Genomic DNA, 17,500 nt, shown 5'->3' on the forward strand with positions numbered 1-17,500 from the left:
TTATTTAATATAGACCCTATATATATATATATATATATATATATATATATATATATATATATATATATATATATGTAGATATAAATATATATATATATGCAATGATATGTCAATTGCTCTAAGGAACTTCACAGTAAATTCACAGAATTGTAACAAATTCATTAAATACAAAATACAAAATGCACCTCAGGAATGCCATTCACTGCATTTTGTTTATTTATTTTCTTTGTTTGCTTATCTATCTATCTATCTATCTATCTATCTATCTATCTATCTATCTATCTATGTCTATTTCAGTTTGTTAACTGGGACAGAGCACTGATTACAAAAGACCAATTTAAGTTTCAGTCTGAAGAAAAGTAAATAAGGAAAGCAAAGCAGAAAATAAAAACACCATACAATTCAGTATAGTGAAGTAAATATGAGTATACAATGCAGACAGAAGCAATAATTTAATACAGTATGGAGAAGAGCAGTCACACAGGTGTTTCATTCTCTCTTTCTTTTATGAGTCACATCTGACTCTGGGTCTGTATTAGATCTTCAAACACCTAGGCTGTCGAACACCAAAATGTTGACACCAAAACATCGAAGTCTAATAAATGCGACAGGCCAATTACACAAATTTTTTTCCCAGGGAAAAACTTTGCGTGCCACAATAAGAAAAACAAACTCTAAAACCCTAATCAAGTGGGGGTCTTCGCCTCCACACCCCCTAACTAAATATACCAACTCCAAGATCGCTCTATATTGGGGGAAAAGGCAAATCCCGATGACAGCCAAGGAACTTTTTTCCCAGGGAAAAAAATTTGTGTAATTGGTCTATCGCATTTATTAGACTTCAACATTTAGGTGTCAATGTTTCATCATTCAACAACCTAAGCATTCAAACAGCTAATATAGACCCACTGACTCCTAGTATGATCCTGTTGAGTGCCATTGCTATCCATGGAGTTTACAATGCAAAATGAGAAACAGAAGTATGTTGCCAGGTTTTTCTTCCATATCTCACATGCCATGTAGTCATACCTACAATTTAATGTCCCAAGTCTACCTACTGCATGACTTTGGAATGTAAAAAGAAACTGGGCCATCTGAAGAAAACTCACACAAACCTGGAAAGGACATGTACACTCTGCACAGAAGGCACCCTAGCCAGCTACACAAGTGTAGGAATATACAAAGATATACAATACATGTTTATGGACAGACCAGTTAGAGTGCATTTACAAGTGATATTTTACAAATGGGTTAGGAGGCAGAGTGATGTTGTAGAGTAAATCACTGCTAGATAATGTGCCCAGAGTGGTGATATTGGCATGAACCATTACCAGAAAGATAATGTTTCAGTTCTGTATTTAATTGAGCATAAGAAGATATTTCTTAGAAATAATCAAGTATACATTCCCATGCATTAGGGTCTAGCAAAAAGAACCAATGATCTGTGCATTATAGTTTAATTTTAGGAGCCTGTAGGATAGGACCTTGGTACTTTTGATTTTTGAGGTTGTGATAAAAGGGTTCCCTTATTTATTTCCTGTGGCCGTGTATGACTTTGAAATTTTGAGAGCATAAGAGCAGGTCAGATCTTTGTTTGTCTAAGAGCTATTTTGCTTTTTGTATTGTTGAGCACGTACAGATTCTGTTGTTGACTGAGGGGCATGCTATTAGCCAGAGTCCATATTCTTCTTGAGCTAGTAAATTGCCTTTGCCTGTTGCTATTCTGGAGTATTGGGGGGGGGGGGGGGTTGTTGGTCCAGAATAAAAGTGAGTTAACTGTTTCCTTGTGTTTTCTACATGTAGTTTGAAATTAAGGGATGGAGCCAACTAAATTGCTGGGTATTTAAATGAGGATCAGTTTTCAAATGCAGTATTTCAGTGATTAAAGATTGGTAATGGTGAGGTGGTTTGTTTAGCTTTGGCTTGGTTTCAAAAGCACTGCTTTTTGTTGGAAGAAATAAAAATAATTTTTTGTTGCTGATCCAAGTGTTAAGAGAGAGAGAGAGAAAGAGAGAGAGAGAGAGTCAGCCTTTAGCTCTTTCTGAAGCATTGTTAAGGATTTATAAGATCACAACAGGCACATACACACTGGCCAATGGAGGCATGTAGACTTTTTCCACTATTAGCATGGGTCCCTGGCATAGGTTAGAGTAGGTTGTGTCTCAACCAAGTTATCATAGGTATATACTATTAAAACTCAAAGTAAACTCGTAAGTTAAAAGTCGTATTATAAATTGGTGACCCATTTCTCTTTTCATCGGGTGTTTAATGTATCAGAACTTATGCTTAAGTGTCTTCTTCCAACTCATGTGCACTGAGCTGCGGCAAGCTGTTATATTGCCACCGTGTGTTGCATAAACTATTTACATTCACAATGGATATTTTCAAAAACATTACCTTCTGTACAAAGACTAGACATATATAAAGGAAATAATTACCCTGTTGGCAAAAATAAGAGTTAAAAAAAATAACATTAATATTTAACAATAGTTGGCAGTGAGATTTCCTACATTACTCATTCTAACAAATGTAATTCTTTAATTTCTCATTCCTAATTCAGGTAGTCTTTTCTAAGAATACCATTACATTTATTTTAGCTTTCTTTGAATGCTGACATAGCCGGAATATCTTTGACAGAAAGGTCTTCTGACTCCAAGTGAATCTTTAAGTTTTATTTCTTTCTGTAGTCAACGTTGTTATAGCAGCATTACATTTCATTAGCAGTAGTCGTACCACATTCGGTAACATTACAGCAGCTATACTACTGGTATAGGTTAAAACACTGATAAGCCGAGAAATCTAGAGGTGAATCTCACTGGGACATTTCATGGTGTGATAATGTCCTTAAATATTGATAAAAAGGAGAATCTCAGTCATTGCAGTGGTCAATGCACATTATAAAGACATGTACACATTTTCTCATGGATATAAAAGAAGAAACACAAGGCAGACAGCATTAGTTTAGACTGATCATAGAAGAGACCTCTAGACTGACAGTAAAGTCCATACACAGAATTGAATGGAAAGCATTTCTGCATAGCAGGAAATAAAAGAAGGAAATTGATGACAGGATGATATTATATGAAATGTACTGAAGTATAGTACATGAAAAACATAATTTAAGGGAGAAAGATTTTTTTTGTTGATAGCACTAATAACTAAAGTGTGACATTCTTTGAAAGACCTATAAATTACAAAATTCTCCTCATGATTAATGCAGTTTAAGTTAGACTATCAGTATTGATTAAACAACAGTCATATGCAGTATAATTTTGTGTAGGTTCCACAGGCCCATCCTCTGTACTCGTTAAGAACCCCATCAGCATGCCCATTGTAAATCGAGCGGATACCAATAGAAAAAAGTCTGACTGCTGAATTACATTCAGTGGCCAGACTTTTCTGTTGACATATGCTTAGTGGGCAGAGCAAAATACAAAAAGAATCTGGTACATTCTGCAAAATTAAAGAAACATAAATGTACTTGATTGTCTTTGTATTTATTTACCGTCCCTCCTAAAATCTCAACAAAATCTGTACCCTGTCCAGATATTCACAAAATGTCCAATTTTTTCCCTCATAGTTTTGCTTTGTTCTTCATAAAATTGTATTTTTGTGGCAAGCCACAGGGGACTGACATCACTAACAAAATAGCAAACACTTCAAGTTCAGACTTCATATCCATCTGAAAATGCACACTAACATAAATCTTCTTATTCCAGGGCATTTCTAAGTTTATAAGAGCAATATTTAAAATCTGTCCCTGTTTTTGGACCACTGCCCCTCTATTACTTTGGACTTTGTCCAGGTGTCTTACATTAATAGTATGTTGCCCAGAAACAAACAACAGAAAACAAACAAACTGAGATTGCCTTTTCTCCATGACTTCTCCTGCCCCGCACTGATGTACAGTGCCAGCATGGGAACATAAGTCCTGTACACACGCTTCGTATATCAGCAAACAAGGAAAAAAGACAAGGCTCACTACAGCACCCTAATACAAAGATACTATTTAAGAAAAGCAAGTCATTTATTTTTTTAAATAACATCATTGTATGATAGCAATAATCCACTCCTGTGGGTTGGTATATCAGGATTTGTCCAGACTTTGCTGTGTTAAATCCCTTGGGCTTCATGCTCATGACCAAACCACTCCAACCATGGGTAAATCCTGATATATCCGTGCACAGTAGTGGATTATTGCTTAAACGCCATGTCTGTCCCATGCATTCCAGAATTCATTCTTGGTTTTCTCGATGCTTTAACAGAAAAAAAAAGAGCCAGTCATTTGCTATGACATCTAATATAACACTCCCTTGGGCTAACTGTTTTGTGTTTTCATTTTGTGTCCTGTGGTTCTCAAAACTATTTATTTATTTTGTGTAGTTATTTATTTTCTGGGTCCTGCTTAAATTCAATAGATCTCCTAGATGGAGCTCTAAGTTTCTGTCATGCATTTCTCTTCTTCATGACTAAATACGCTAAACTCGTTTAGTCTCCTTATGTCCTCTGCTGAGCATGTACCATCATTCTTCTTCCCCGTAACCGCCTGCATCTTTTTCATGTGTGAAGGAGGATGCATGTTACTTCATATATACATACTAGCACTGCACCTACGTTTCTTGCTTTTTTTTGGTCAGGTTGTATACATTTAAGTCACTTGATAAGGCTAACTGAGATCACCTTCACTGTTTTTACTGTTATCACCTCCCCTAGTTTTGTACTCATTTTCATGGTTTATGCTGCCCATGATTATGAATTTGCATTTTTTCACAAAAAGTTCATCCACTATGGTTTAGTTAATTCCAAGAGACACTGACTGGTTTCTTAAAAAAAAAGGAAATTCTATTTTAATGTAATACAGTAATGTAATACAGTCTCAAGTGCAATTTCTGGGCATTGTCTGATTCCATTACATTTTTAGTGCATGTCTATATATACAAAATTAAAACAAATTCTACTGAAGAACACTCAAAATGCAACCTGCCAAAATTATAACTAGAAAATATAAGAAGTTACAAAACCCATTAAAATCTTGCATTATTTCAGTACTTAGGTAAAATTATTTTTTTCTTCTTCTGTGTTTTCCCACTGACTGGGAAAAGCAGTGCCCTTGTTGACAAGTCACTGTTCATCCTATTCTGAGCATTCTTTTGAGATGCATTTATTTATTTATATATGCTTGTTTCTGAGCAGGTAGGGTAGAATGGATCAGCCACTACCTCATTAAAATAAATGCAGCTGTGAAAGATTGACAGAGCACTTGGATAAAATAGAATAAAACAGTCTTTAAAAGCAACACAATATGTTGCAAAGTACCATAAAAGCAGTATAAGGAATGACATACTTGCTTGTTAGCTTAGGAACAGCTTCAGAGTATCAATTAAGTCACGGCTTATCATGACGAACTGAGCCTTTACTAAATAATTTAGTAAGTAGATGACCATATTACCTTATTAGCTGTAGCAAGAGAGTGCATCAGTGCTCTGGAAAGGCATGTCATGTATTGGAGATGTCGTGATGAGCAACAATGTAACAGACTGTTCTTCTAAGTACCTCTATTAAGTGAGGAGAATGATTTTGTGTATTAGCTAAGTAGTACAGAATGTTTGTGGCTAATATTGTAATTATTTCCTCTTCACTGATAAACCTTGCAAGAGGGGAAAGCTCTTATCAAGGTGCATTGGTCTCCTAAGGCAGATAAAGCATTCAAAAGCATCTTTTTTTGTTGAACCTGTGCTAATAACTTCTAATTTTACTGAAGATTTTTTTGTATGTACCTCTGATTCAGAGGCAGCTTTGTGGACATTGCTAGCCAAGAACCTCAAGATAAAGAGCATCCTAAGTGCTACATCAGCAGAAAGCTGAGGGGTGCAAAAAGGAGAGACTCCTCTATTGACAGAGAGGGTCTTGGTAGTGCAGTGGGCCTTCTAGTCCATAAAATACTGTTAGGCATTACAATTCGATATCAGATCATGCCCCTTTATAATGGTTAAACAGTCAAACAGTTGGTAATTCAAATTTGTCCTAGTGGGAAATGTCCCTCTAACCTTTTCAGTTTACTATAACCCACAGGCCCAGCCTAGCTCTCACATATGTTCATAGGAACTACAATCCAGTGTTATGATTCCAGATTCACTGGATTGCCAGCTGCCTCACAGATAAGACCCAAAAAGTCAACAGCGAGGTGAGACCACCTTCCCCAAAAGGCTGGTCACTAGCAGATTACCCCAGGGTTCTGTGCTGGCCCTCAGTTATTTGGCATCCACTTATTTGAAGTCAAGGCTAATGTCAAAGGCCTTTGGCTCAACAAGTTTGCAGATGACTGTAAATCAGGAGCTATCATAGATTTCCCCCACATCATTCTTCAAGAGGGTCTAACACAAAGCAATGACTGGTGCGAAAGCCACAAACTATAGCTCAATACAAAGAAATGCATTATAGTGCCCTTTGAGAAAGTGTCCACCCAAGCTAAGTACTTCATTGATAAAACACTCCTAAGAGTTGACCCAGATCTGGCAACATACATAGACAGTAATCTGGCATTTGACCAACACTAAATTTTATGTGACTCAACTCATGACCAGCTCATACTGGTGTCTAATTATTTCTATATACTTGTGCTGTTACTGATGGATAGAATCACATTAGAGACCCAGGACAGAGTGCTGCTCGCTATATTTTTATCTGTGACTGCATAACTGTCTGATGTGGTTTCTTCTAACAGATGTTTTTTTTTTCCAATTGGCTCAGTATCTGTATATACTAGTAGTTACAGTAGCTATTTGCTCAGTTTGTTTTTTTGTAATCTTTATAATATATCTTTACCATCTCAAAAGTGCTTACTCCTCTCTGTACTCTTCTTTTTTAGACCTAACACACCACTCTAAGTATTCAACTGCAGTACCACCTTTATCATTCTTATAAGAAAAGCGCAGTCTGGGTCTGAACTCTCTGCAAACAGCTAAAGTTAACTTTGAGTATGTGTCTACCTGTTTAAGCCACTATTCATTTTCCCCTGGAGAGCACTGTGCTTTGGCTTGTACGCAGCCCCCCCCCCCCAACCTCAAAATAAACCAAAACAAAACCATCAACATAATTGGATGCTACTTCCCACCTGGCCAAAACATCCCTCCACAAGAAAACCTCCTCAGCTGGTCTACCCACCATCTCACCCAAGAAATTATCATTTTAGGTGATTTCAATATTGACTGGCAATCCTGTTCTCGCAACAATCCAACCCATCATATAAACCTTCATGGCTTCACCCAACTAGTCCAGTCACCAACCAGGATAAATAAAAACTCCAGCAAGCACACTACCCTGGACTGGATACTAGTCAGTAAGAGCCCCCAGTCATATATAACAGGCTGCTTATCAGATAGCCTCAGTGATCACTCCCCAACATTCCTACTCAAAAAATCCCTATACCAAGCTAAACCTGTCATCTACCATCAAATATGTAATAAACTAAACTTTAACCCACTCACATTCATCTCATCCCTCAAAGAATGTAACTGGCATCCCCTAAAGCACCTCAGTCTTGATGATACAGTTGAATTTTGTAATACTACCTTCCTGAGCATCCTTAATTACCATGCCCCCATAAGACTTTCCAGAATGAAAACACAATCCTCTCCATGGCTACAGAAAACCACTAAGTCAGAAATGAAAAAACAGGGATAAAGCCTGGGAGCACTGGCACAAAACCAAAACCCCCTCAACTAGACAGAAATTCCTAGAACTATGCAATAGAGTTAAAAAGCTAATAAAACAGGACAAATTCCAATACTACCAGTCTGCCCTAGACTCCTCCCAACACAGCTCCAAACAATTCTGGTCCTCCACAAACTCCATCCTCCACCCAGGTAAAGTCAGTACCCCTCCACCTAACATCCCTCACTCCTCCAAAAATATTGCTACCTCATTCAACACACACTTCACACAAACCATACTATCACTAGCTAAACAACACAACCCCCCTCCACTCCAAACCACACCTTCAACTAGTAATCTCCCCACTGCCTTCTCTTTTTCTCCTGTACCTACCTCCAACATAAAAAAACTCTTAACTAAACTTAAGCCCACCAAATTAGCAGCAGACAACCTCCCAAGTGAATACCTACAAATCGCAGCTGATGCTCTGGCCTACCCAGTATCCATCTTGATTAACTGGTCTTTGTCAGAAAGTTACGTTCCCACACTGTGGAAAGTATCACATATAATTCCCCGCCACAAGGGCGGCCCCTCCACATAACTAACCAATTACCGCCCCATAGCTATTCTCTCTCCACTCTCCAAAATACTAGAGAGATGCATACATTCTCAGGTTTCAGACTACCTCCTTACTAACAACTTCCTTTCCAATACTCAGAATGGTTTCCGACCAAACCATAGCACCACCACTGCCTTACTCTCCTTTACTAACACTATCCTTCAGCATAAAATCAATGGCCATCTCTCCTCTGCTACTTTCCTATACCTATCTAAAGCATTTGACATGGTCCCACACAAACAACTCATCTCTGCCCTCAATAACCTATCCTTCTCTCAATCAGTCACCAACTGGTCTCAAAGTTACCTGTCTAACCACCAACAATCCATTGTATGGCAGAATGACATATCTCCCCAACTACCTGTCTCCATAGGGGTTCCTCAAGGATCCATCCTTAGACCCCTACTCTTCTCTGTTTTCACCAGTAATCTAGCCTTTGCCACCAAACATGGCACACTCATACAATATGCAGATGACTCAACCATCATCTGCTCAGCCCAGTCCCTACCTAAACTGCAAAAAGTCACAGAGGAAGCCTTTTCCTCTGTTGAAACTTGGTTATCCGATGCCCAATTAATACTCAACCCAAACAAAACTAAACTACTCATCTTCCAACCCACCAAACATGCTCAAAACAACTCTCACTTTAACATCACAGCAAAAGACAACACCACTATATACCCAACTGAACACACCAAATTGCTAGGAGTGGAAATAGATACTAAACTAAAATTTGATATTCACATATCCATGACCATAAAAAAAGTCCACAAAAAACTGGGAGCGTTATACAGAAATAAGCAACTTCTCACCACAGCAGCAAAGATTTCAATAGCAAATACCCACCTTATCTCCACCCTACTTTATGCCTCTCCAATATATACCAACCTAAGGCAATGCGATCTAAACAAGCTAAAGACCTGCTACAACAAAATCGGCAAATTCGCCACAGGGGCATCCTACCATAGTCACCACTGTCCCTCACTTGATGAACTGGGCTGTCTTGAACTCCCTCACCTCCTTCAATGGTATCAACTATCACTCGCCCACAAACTAGTAAACCATCCACTAAATGTCCCATCCCTCCAGAATCTACTCCAACCCTATCGCACCACCAGACCACTAAGATCCAGCAACAAAGATCACTTGCAGATCACTAAAGCCAATAACTCTGCTGGTGAAGCACTATTCTCTTGCATCATAGCCAAATTCTGGAACTCACTCCAACCCACAATTACCTCCATACCATCATGCACCAACTTCAAAACTTTATTAAAAGCGCACCTAAAGACATGCTGGCTATGCCCTTGCAACTCCCACTCTAATATCATCCACCCCATCCAACTACTACCTTTCTTTCACCTCCACTAACTACCTTGATGATAGCAAGCTCAGATGCTCATAAGCCTAGTACTTATTATACAGCAGGAACTTCTCATTGTTACATTTGTTAATGCCTGTTATGTACTTCACAGATAAAGATTCTAGTTGTCTACTGATGTACTATGTTCTTCATCTGTAAATATGTTGTAAGTAATTGCTATGTTAAATTGTTAATCGCTATGTAATCCAATGTAACTACTGTCTGTTTATTTTAACTGTGGAGCTTTTCTCCCCAGGCCTCCGCTGAAAATGGACCTACGTCCGGTCGGACACTCCCGGTCAACAAGTGTAAATAAATTAATAAATAAAACAAATAATGAGCAGGGGTATGTGGTATCAAGTTCCAAGGAAGTAATAGTATTACTCGACTCAGCTCTTGCCAGACTCATCATTGAGGTCAGTGCCCTCTTTGGCATGTACCCAGCCAGGTACTTGCAAAATTTGGAATGTCCTTGAAGGTCCAGAGTATGAATACCTTGTCTTACCCAGATCACCTTATAGTCCTATGTCTGTATGTAGTCTCCTACAGGTTACTGAGAGGTGATCTATGTCTGGCATATAAGACGTCCTTGGATCCATCTCTAATGAATCTCTTGCACATCCTCATGACAACCAACACCAGAAACACCAGATCCAACGATGTGATCTTTGTCTACAACATAAATAGAACCTCCTGGTGGGACTGATATGATGCCCCCATGTTATTGAGTAAGGTCCCTATATACATGAAGCAGAGCCCATCCCTGACATTATTCAAAATAGACCTTGAACACTGGATGGGAAATCGCAAATTCACACCTGCACTGCCATGTATCTGATGGACAGAAGTTGACAGTAAGTGAATTAATCCCCAACTAACATAACCCTTCCTAAGCATATAACCCTCAACTACCTAAACACTAACATACCCCACCATATAGGCATCCAAGGACAATGGGGACAAAACTGGTCTGAGTTCATGGTTAGGCTTGTAAAGACCCTGGTGGCTGTTAGCCTAGTATGAACCTATTAATTTTGTCTGTGACTTGAAGAGAACATGCTAAGAGACAGATATGTGTCCCAGAGACTGCCTATCCTGTGGAACAGGCTTCCCATCCATGTGAAGCTGAGTTTGTTTATTACCTGGTTTAACTACAACCTAGAGCAGTGGATGAAGAATAGGAAATTTACACTAGGCCTGGTACCCATGTCCCTTATAGACAGAAGTAGCTTATAAATGCCTGGTCTTCAATGTCCTTTTTGGACACAGGACATCATTATTCTTTTGGGAAAGCTTGGCTAGGCTTAGAAAAGCCCCCTGGATCATTAGCCCAGTACCAATCTATGAATCTATGTTGCCAAGTCTTACTTGTGTTACTTGTATCTCAGGACTTCACTATATTCTACTGCCATAAAGAGGTCATTGTGAATATGCAGGCCTCCATGATGCATTGCACTTTTGCCCTTATGTTGATGATGCAGTTCACATTTGTGATTTTGTTTGTAATTGGATGATGTTTCACAACATGAAATATGAAACAGCGTGCATACTGTCAGCTGATGTGTGGTCACATTGCAGTCTGCTGTGGTGTCACCATTATTTTAGTGTGTTCACAGGAACATATAGCCTGGACTGCAGGTATAGCACTTTTTGCTATGTAGGCTTTGTAGAGGTGTGTGCATGACAGAGAGGCAGATATAAGGAATGAAAGAGGAAAGAAACATGTCTTATCTGTATAAAATTTAATGTCTGATCAACTAAACAAAAGGATAATTTTATCCTTCATGAAGTGCAATTTATAAAGGTGGATCTTTGCAACAAAAGGATCCACAATCGCAAAGGTAACACCCAAATCTGCTCTGAAGTGGTGGTCAATCACACCACATACACAAACAACATCAATATAGTCAACCTGCTTGCAGACAGGTTCAGTGAAAACTTTCCCCTCTGCCCCCCCCATCAGTAAACAGGACATCCCCAGCACCTGCATCCCTCCCCTCATCACCAGGGAGCAGGTCTTCAATGCCCTCTCAAAGGCAAAAAATAGAGTCTCCATGGGACCAGATAACATCCCTGGCTCTATCCTGCAGGAACTCAGGCATGCGCTCTCAGCTCCATAAGGCACCCTATTCAACCAAAGCCTGAGCACAGGCTTCATCCCAGCCAAATGGAGGACAGCCACTGTCATCCCTCTACATAAAAAGATCATCCACTGACCCAGCCAATTATAGGCCCATCAGCCTAATTAGCCTGATCTGCAAGGCCATGGAATACATTATCATGGACCTTATAACAAGGACATTGGCAACCTCCAAATGCTTGACCCCACACAGTTTGGTTTTGTCAAAGGGAGATCATGACTGTTAAACTTGGTCAACTTCTTTGAAACAGTCACTAAATCCATGGACGAGGGGAAGATGGTGCACACCACCTACATTGACCTATCCAAAGCCTTTGACACTATTCCCCACTCAGGCATAATAGATAAAGTCTCTCAGCTGGGCATCAACCCATATGTTACCAGATGGGTAGCAAACTGCCTCACTGGTAGAACCCAGTCAATCAAAATAGGGGAAGCCACCACTAGTAGTGGACCCGTAATGAGCGATTTACCCCAAAGATCGATCTTGGGGCCTCTACTGTTTGGGATATACATTTCTGAGGTGTAAGCCAAAACCAGTGGTCTGTGGCTGACCAAGTTTACAGATGACTGCAAGCTGGGCAAAGTCTTAAATTCCCCTAGTGATGTGAATATCCTCCAAGAGGGTCTTACCCAAACTATTGACTGGTGCCAAAAGCATGGCCTCAAACCGAATGCCAAGAAATGCATCATTATCCCCTTTGGGGAAAATGAAATCCCCACTAATTATCACATTAATAACAATGTACTAAGCACTCAATCTTCCTTTTGACCATCACATTGCCTCCATTGTACGGAAGATTTTCTACATGGCCCACCTCATAAATAAGGAACAAAGAGGTCATAACATCCCTGTACTCCTCCCTTATCAGACCCATTATCGAGCACAATGCCCCCTTTGGCATGTACCTTGCCAAGCACATGCAGCAGCTGGAGAGACCACAGAGGTTCCTGACCAGGAAAATCCAGGGTCTCAAACACCTGTCCTATACAGATAGGCTAAAATCCCTGTCTCTCTACTCAGTCTCATGCAGACTGCTCAGAGGTGACCTGTGTCTGGCATTCAAGGCCATCTCAGACTCAGCATTGATGGAGTTGCTGTATATCCGTAAGTCAAACTCCACTCACGCAACCCACACACAAGGTCTCAACCTGGTCTGTGACATTAATAGAACTTGTTGACAGGATAGATTTCTGTCCTAAAGACTCCTCAATCTGTGGAATAGACCCCGCTGTCCATGTCAAGCAGAGTACCTCTCTAGCCCTCTTTAAGAGGAACCTGGACAACTGGATGGAAAACAGAAAATACACCCCTGGGATCCCACCTGTGTCTCTGCTGGACAGGGGAAATAGGTGCTGACTTTATGGGAACATGATCAAAATTCTTGGCTAGGCTTATAAGGGCCTCTGGGCCAGTAGCCTAGTATCATCCTATGAACCTTGAACCTATAATATCACATTTGTTGCTATGTATATGATAATGGTCAGCAAACAGTTTTCCTCAACCAAAACAGAGTGCATGGGCATTCCATCACTTTGTAAATGAAAAATGTTCAAAAGATTAGTTTTACTAAAGTTTTGTTTTCCATTATGCAAATATGTTATAAATGCATTTGCATATATTTTAATGTTTTATTATTTATAGACTTTTTCAATATTTTTATTTATGATTTATGTTATTCAACACTGCTAGAGACTCTACTCCCATTAAGTGTCCAAACTCTGGAATGAAATCCTCATACAGTTAAAACAGACAGAAAACTTAAATAGCTTCAACATTTTTCTTAACAACACCTATGCCAAAGAGGGATGTGTTTTTCCTGCTCATGTGGTTAGCTTCACTCGGATTACTTTTCTCCAGCTCTTACAGCCACTTTGCTTCCCAATCTTTTTATCCCTTATTGCTCCTCTTACTGCACTTATTTCCTAAACTCTTACTTTTTCTCCTCTGCTCACACCCCACCACTAACTACGATTCCTCCTCTGTCCATTCATCTTCCTGCTCATTTCAATCATTTCTCCTTTCATATCTCTCTTACCATGATTTTTTTTAAACTGCCTTACTACTTGTCTGTCTGTAAATTATTACTAACCTGACAAATACCCCAGTTTAATATTTCCCCTGCAGCCATCATGCTATAAACATATTAACTATTATTGTATTTTATTTTTCTGCTTCAATAATTAGCTAATACATACTCTAAGAAACCAGATGGCTTAGTGTTGATGGCTTAGTGTTTAAGGTCTTTGCCTCCCATGCACAAGGTACAAGGTTTGATCCTGAACTCTGACCAATGCCTGTTTGGAGTTTGCATGTTTTCCCTGTGTCTGCATGGGTTTCTCCCATGTTCAAAAAACATGCTGAGTGTTTCCATCTCAAACTCACCAATGAATGGAGCTAGGCAGCACAGACTTTACATGGTGCCCTATAGGGGGAAGAGTTGTACAGATCAACTGCTTTGGGCATCTACTGTAGTACGCAGTATCCTCAAGATAGGAGAACATGGATCACAGACTACATGCCGTGGCAAGGCTAACCACTCAATGGTGCAAAATATGGCTCTAGCTGATTCGGTCATATTGACTAATGTCGCCAAAAATGGGCATGGGTAGTTACTGGTGATAAGTGGGTTGAGGACCTGACCCATGCCAGGGACCCTTGCTAATGGTGGGAAGGGTATATGTGCCCCTATTGGCCAGTGTGTGCTCACAATAAAGCCCTGGGTCTGGCCAGTATCTAGTTGCCCAGCCTGAGTGAAAGCTGGACATAAAACCAACCTGCCAAACATGAAGTGAGAATCACTATGCTTAATGTAGTTTCAATGATACGATGCGGCATGGAAGTGGATGACATGATGATATGGAGGAGGCTGGACATCCCATCCAAGAGATAGAAAGGCAGTGCAACAAGTGGCTTGGGATCCAGAGTCTACTACTCAGGTGGAAGGCAGGTTAGAAATGGTGTAGGAATTATGGTGAGAGAGAAGCTTCAGAAGGCAGTAAGGGGATATCATCATAATTAATGACAGACTCATGGCAGTCAGTCTCCAGTGTTATGACAGGGCAGTATTTATAATCTCAGCCTATGCCCCACAGCAGAAAAAGAGTGCATTCAGTTGCAGGACCTAATAGATAAAGCAGGACAACATGAATTGGTATTGATGATGGATGACTTGAATGTACATATTGGGAAAGACAGAACAGGACATGAGTACTGCCTGGGTGGCAACAGGAATAGAGAAGCCGTTCTAGACTTCTGTCTAGCAAATGGCTTGATAGTAGCCAACACATGATTCATTAAGAGAAACAGCCACATATCACATACAAGAGTAGTCAACACGCAACTCATGTAGACTTCCTCCTAGTAAGGAAACAACTCAGGTAGACTTCCTCCTAGTAAAGAAAAGGCACTGGGGAAGAATCCATGATTGCAAAGTCATCCCCAGTGAAACAGTTGTCCCACAGCATAAACCACTATTTGCAACAATCAGCTGCAAGCAGTGGTCAGAAAAGGCTCTAAGGTCAACAGAAACCAGGCTGAAGACCTGGAAGTTGACTGGAGAGAAAGTGTAACAGTTCAATGAATTATTCAGGGCTTTAGCACCCTATGAAGAGGAGGAAATAGGGGGAGTTGAAGAAGAATGGCAGTGCCTAAAACCATGTGTTTGGACTACAGAAAAGATATGTGGCCAAACCAGGTATAGAAATAAGGTGCATAAGGAAAGCTGGTGGTGGAATGCAGAAGTCCAGGAAGTCATTGAAAGAAAGAAGGAGTACAAGAAGAAGTGGGAGACAGAAAAGACTGACCAGGCTGGGGAGGAATACTAGATGGCTAACAAAGAAGCTAAGAAAGAAGTTGCAATAGCAAAGAATAAGACATTAGAGGCACTGTACCAACTTCTGAAAAGTGACTCAGTAAGGGGCACAAAGAAACTATAGCAGGTTGCAAGGCAAAGACAGAAAGATAAATAAGATATTCAGACACACTTCATAAGGGGTACCAGCAACAACCTGCTCACCAGTCCAGAGGACATCAAAGGCAGATGGAAGGAGTATTTCTAGCCCCAGACACAGCCTACAATGAAAGGAGAAGAGGAGCCAACCCTAGAAGAAGTAAGAAAAGCACTAAGGAAGATGAAGTCAGGGAAAGCAGCAGGCTCAGATGAGGTCACAGCAGATATGATAAAGATGTTGGGTGAGATATGGGAGAAATGGCTCCAGAGGGTACTAATAGCAGTGTGGAGAGAAAGGTGTATCCCAGATGACTACAGAATAAGCATACTCATGCCAATATACAAGAACAAAGGGGGCATCCACAACTGTGGGCAGTACAGAGGCATCAAACTCCTATCACAGTGCATGAAAGTTCTAGAGAGGATGACTGATAAACCGATATGTAGAGTAGTAGAATGTAAGATGGGAAATGAGCAATTTGGATTCTGATCAGGATGCAGCACAATTGACCCAATGTTTGCATTGAGACATATACTTGAGAAGAAGCTAGAGATGATGAGATAGTCCAACTGGGCATTCCTAGACTTGGAGAAAGCATATGACAAGCTCCCAAGAAAGCTGATCTGGGCAGTACTGCAGTGGTTTGAAGTCCCAGAAACATTGGTAGAATTAGTGCAGGCTATGTATAAGGACTGAAAGACTCAAGTACGAACAGTGTTCCGCCTCACAGAGGAGTTCCCAGTGGGAGTGGGTGTACATCAGGGTTCAGCTCTGAGCCCACTGCTGTTCATACTGGTGATGGTCTACATTAGCAAACAGGTTGGAGGGGACAGATCAAAAAAGCTGCTGTATGCAGACGATGTGGCAGTACAGGCAGACTCTAAGCTAGAACTTCAGCAAAGGATAGGAGAATGGAATGCAAATCTGAAGGCACATGGGATGAAACTAAGCACAGATAAGACGGTGGTAATGGCAGCAAATTGGGGAAATCAGAAGAAGCTGAGAATAGAGATAAAAGGGTAGATAGTGGAACAGTAAACAGCTTCAAGTATCTGGGAGGGGTAGTTGAGGAGAAGGGTAGTCTGAATGAAGAGGTCAAAGCTAGAATCAGAGGGGCTGCAGCCAACTAGCATTGAGTATCAGGTGTAGTCTATGACAGAAGAATGCCAAAGAAGCTGAAAAGTAAGGTATACAAGACAGTGGTCCGACCAGTATGACTGTATAGTACAGAAACCTGGGCAGTAAAGGCAGAACAGTTGAAGAAGCTAGAGGTGATGGAAATGAAGTGCCTGAGAAAGGTGGTAGGATGCACACTGTGGGACAGACGAAGTAATGAGGACATAAGAGCAGAAGCCAAAGTACCTCCATTTGCAGAAAAGATCAAAGAAAACAGATTACGGTGGTTTGGGCACATGTGTAGAAAAGCAAAAGACAATCTGGTGAGGAAGATTTGGGACAGACAGGAAGAAGGTAAGAGGAAACAGGACATCCATCAAAGAGGTGGATGGACTGTGTGAAATAAGATCTGCGACAATCAGGCATGAGTATTGAAGAAGGCAGGAAAGTGGCACTGAATCGAAAGAGTTGGGGACAGTTAACGCGATACCCCGACCTGATGTAGAAAAAATGGGAAAAAGGGGGCTGATGATGATGATGATGATGATGAATTAGCCAATACTTGTTAACTTCTCTGTCTTTTTTTGTGTTGAAACACTATGTTCTTGTAAGTATTTAAAAATTATGTAAACAAGCTCAAGTGTAGATGTTTTGC

Source organism: Protopterus annectens, chromosome 3.part0 (genome assembly GCF_019279795.1).
Source record: "Protopterus annectens isolate FY-2018-M chromosome 3.part0, PAN1.0, whole genome shotgun sequence".
NCBI lineage: Eukaryota > Metazoa > Chordata > Ceratodontiformes > Protopteridae > Protopterus > Protopterus annectens.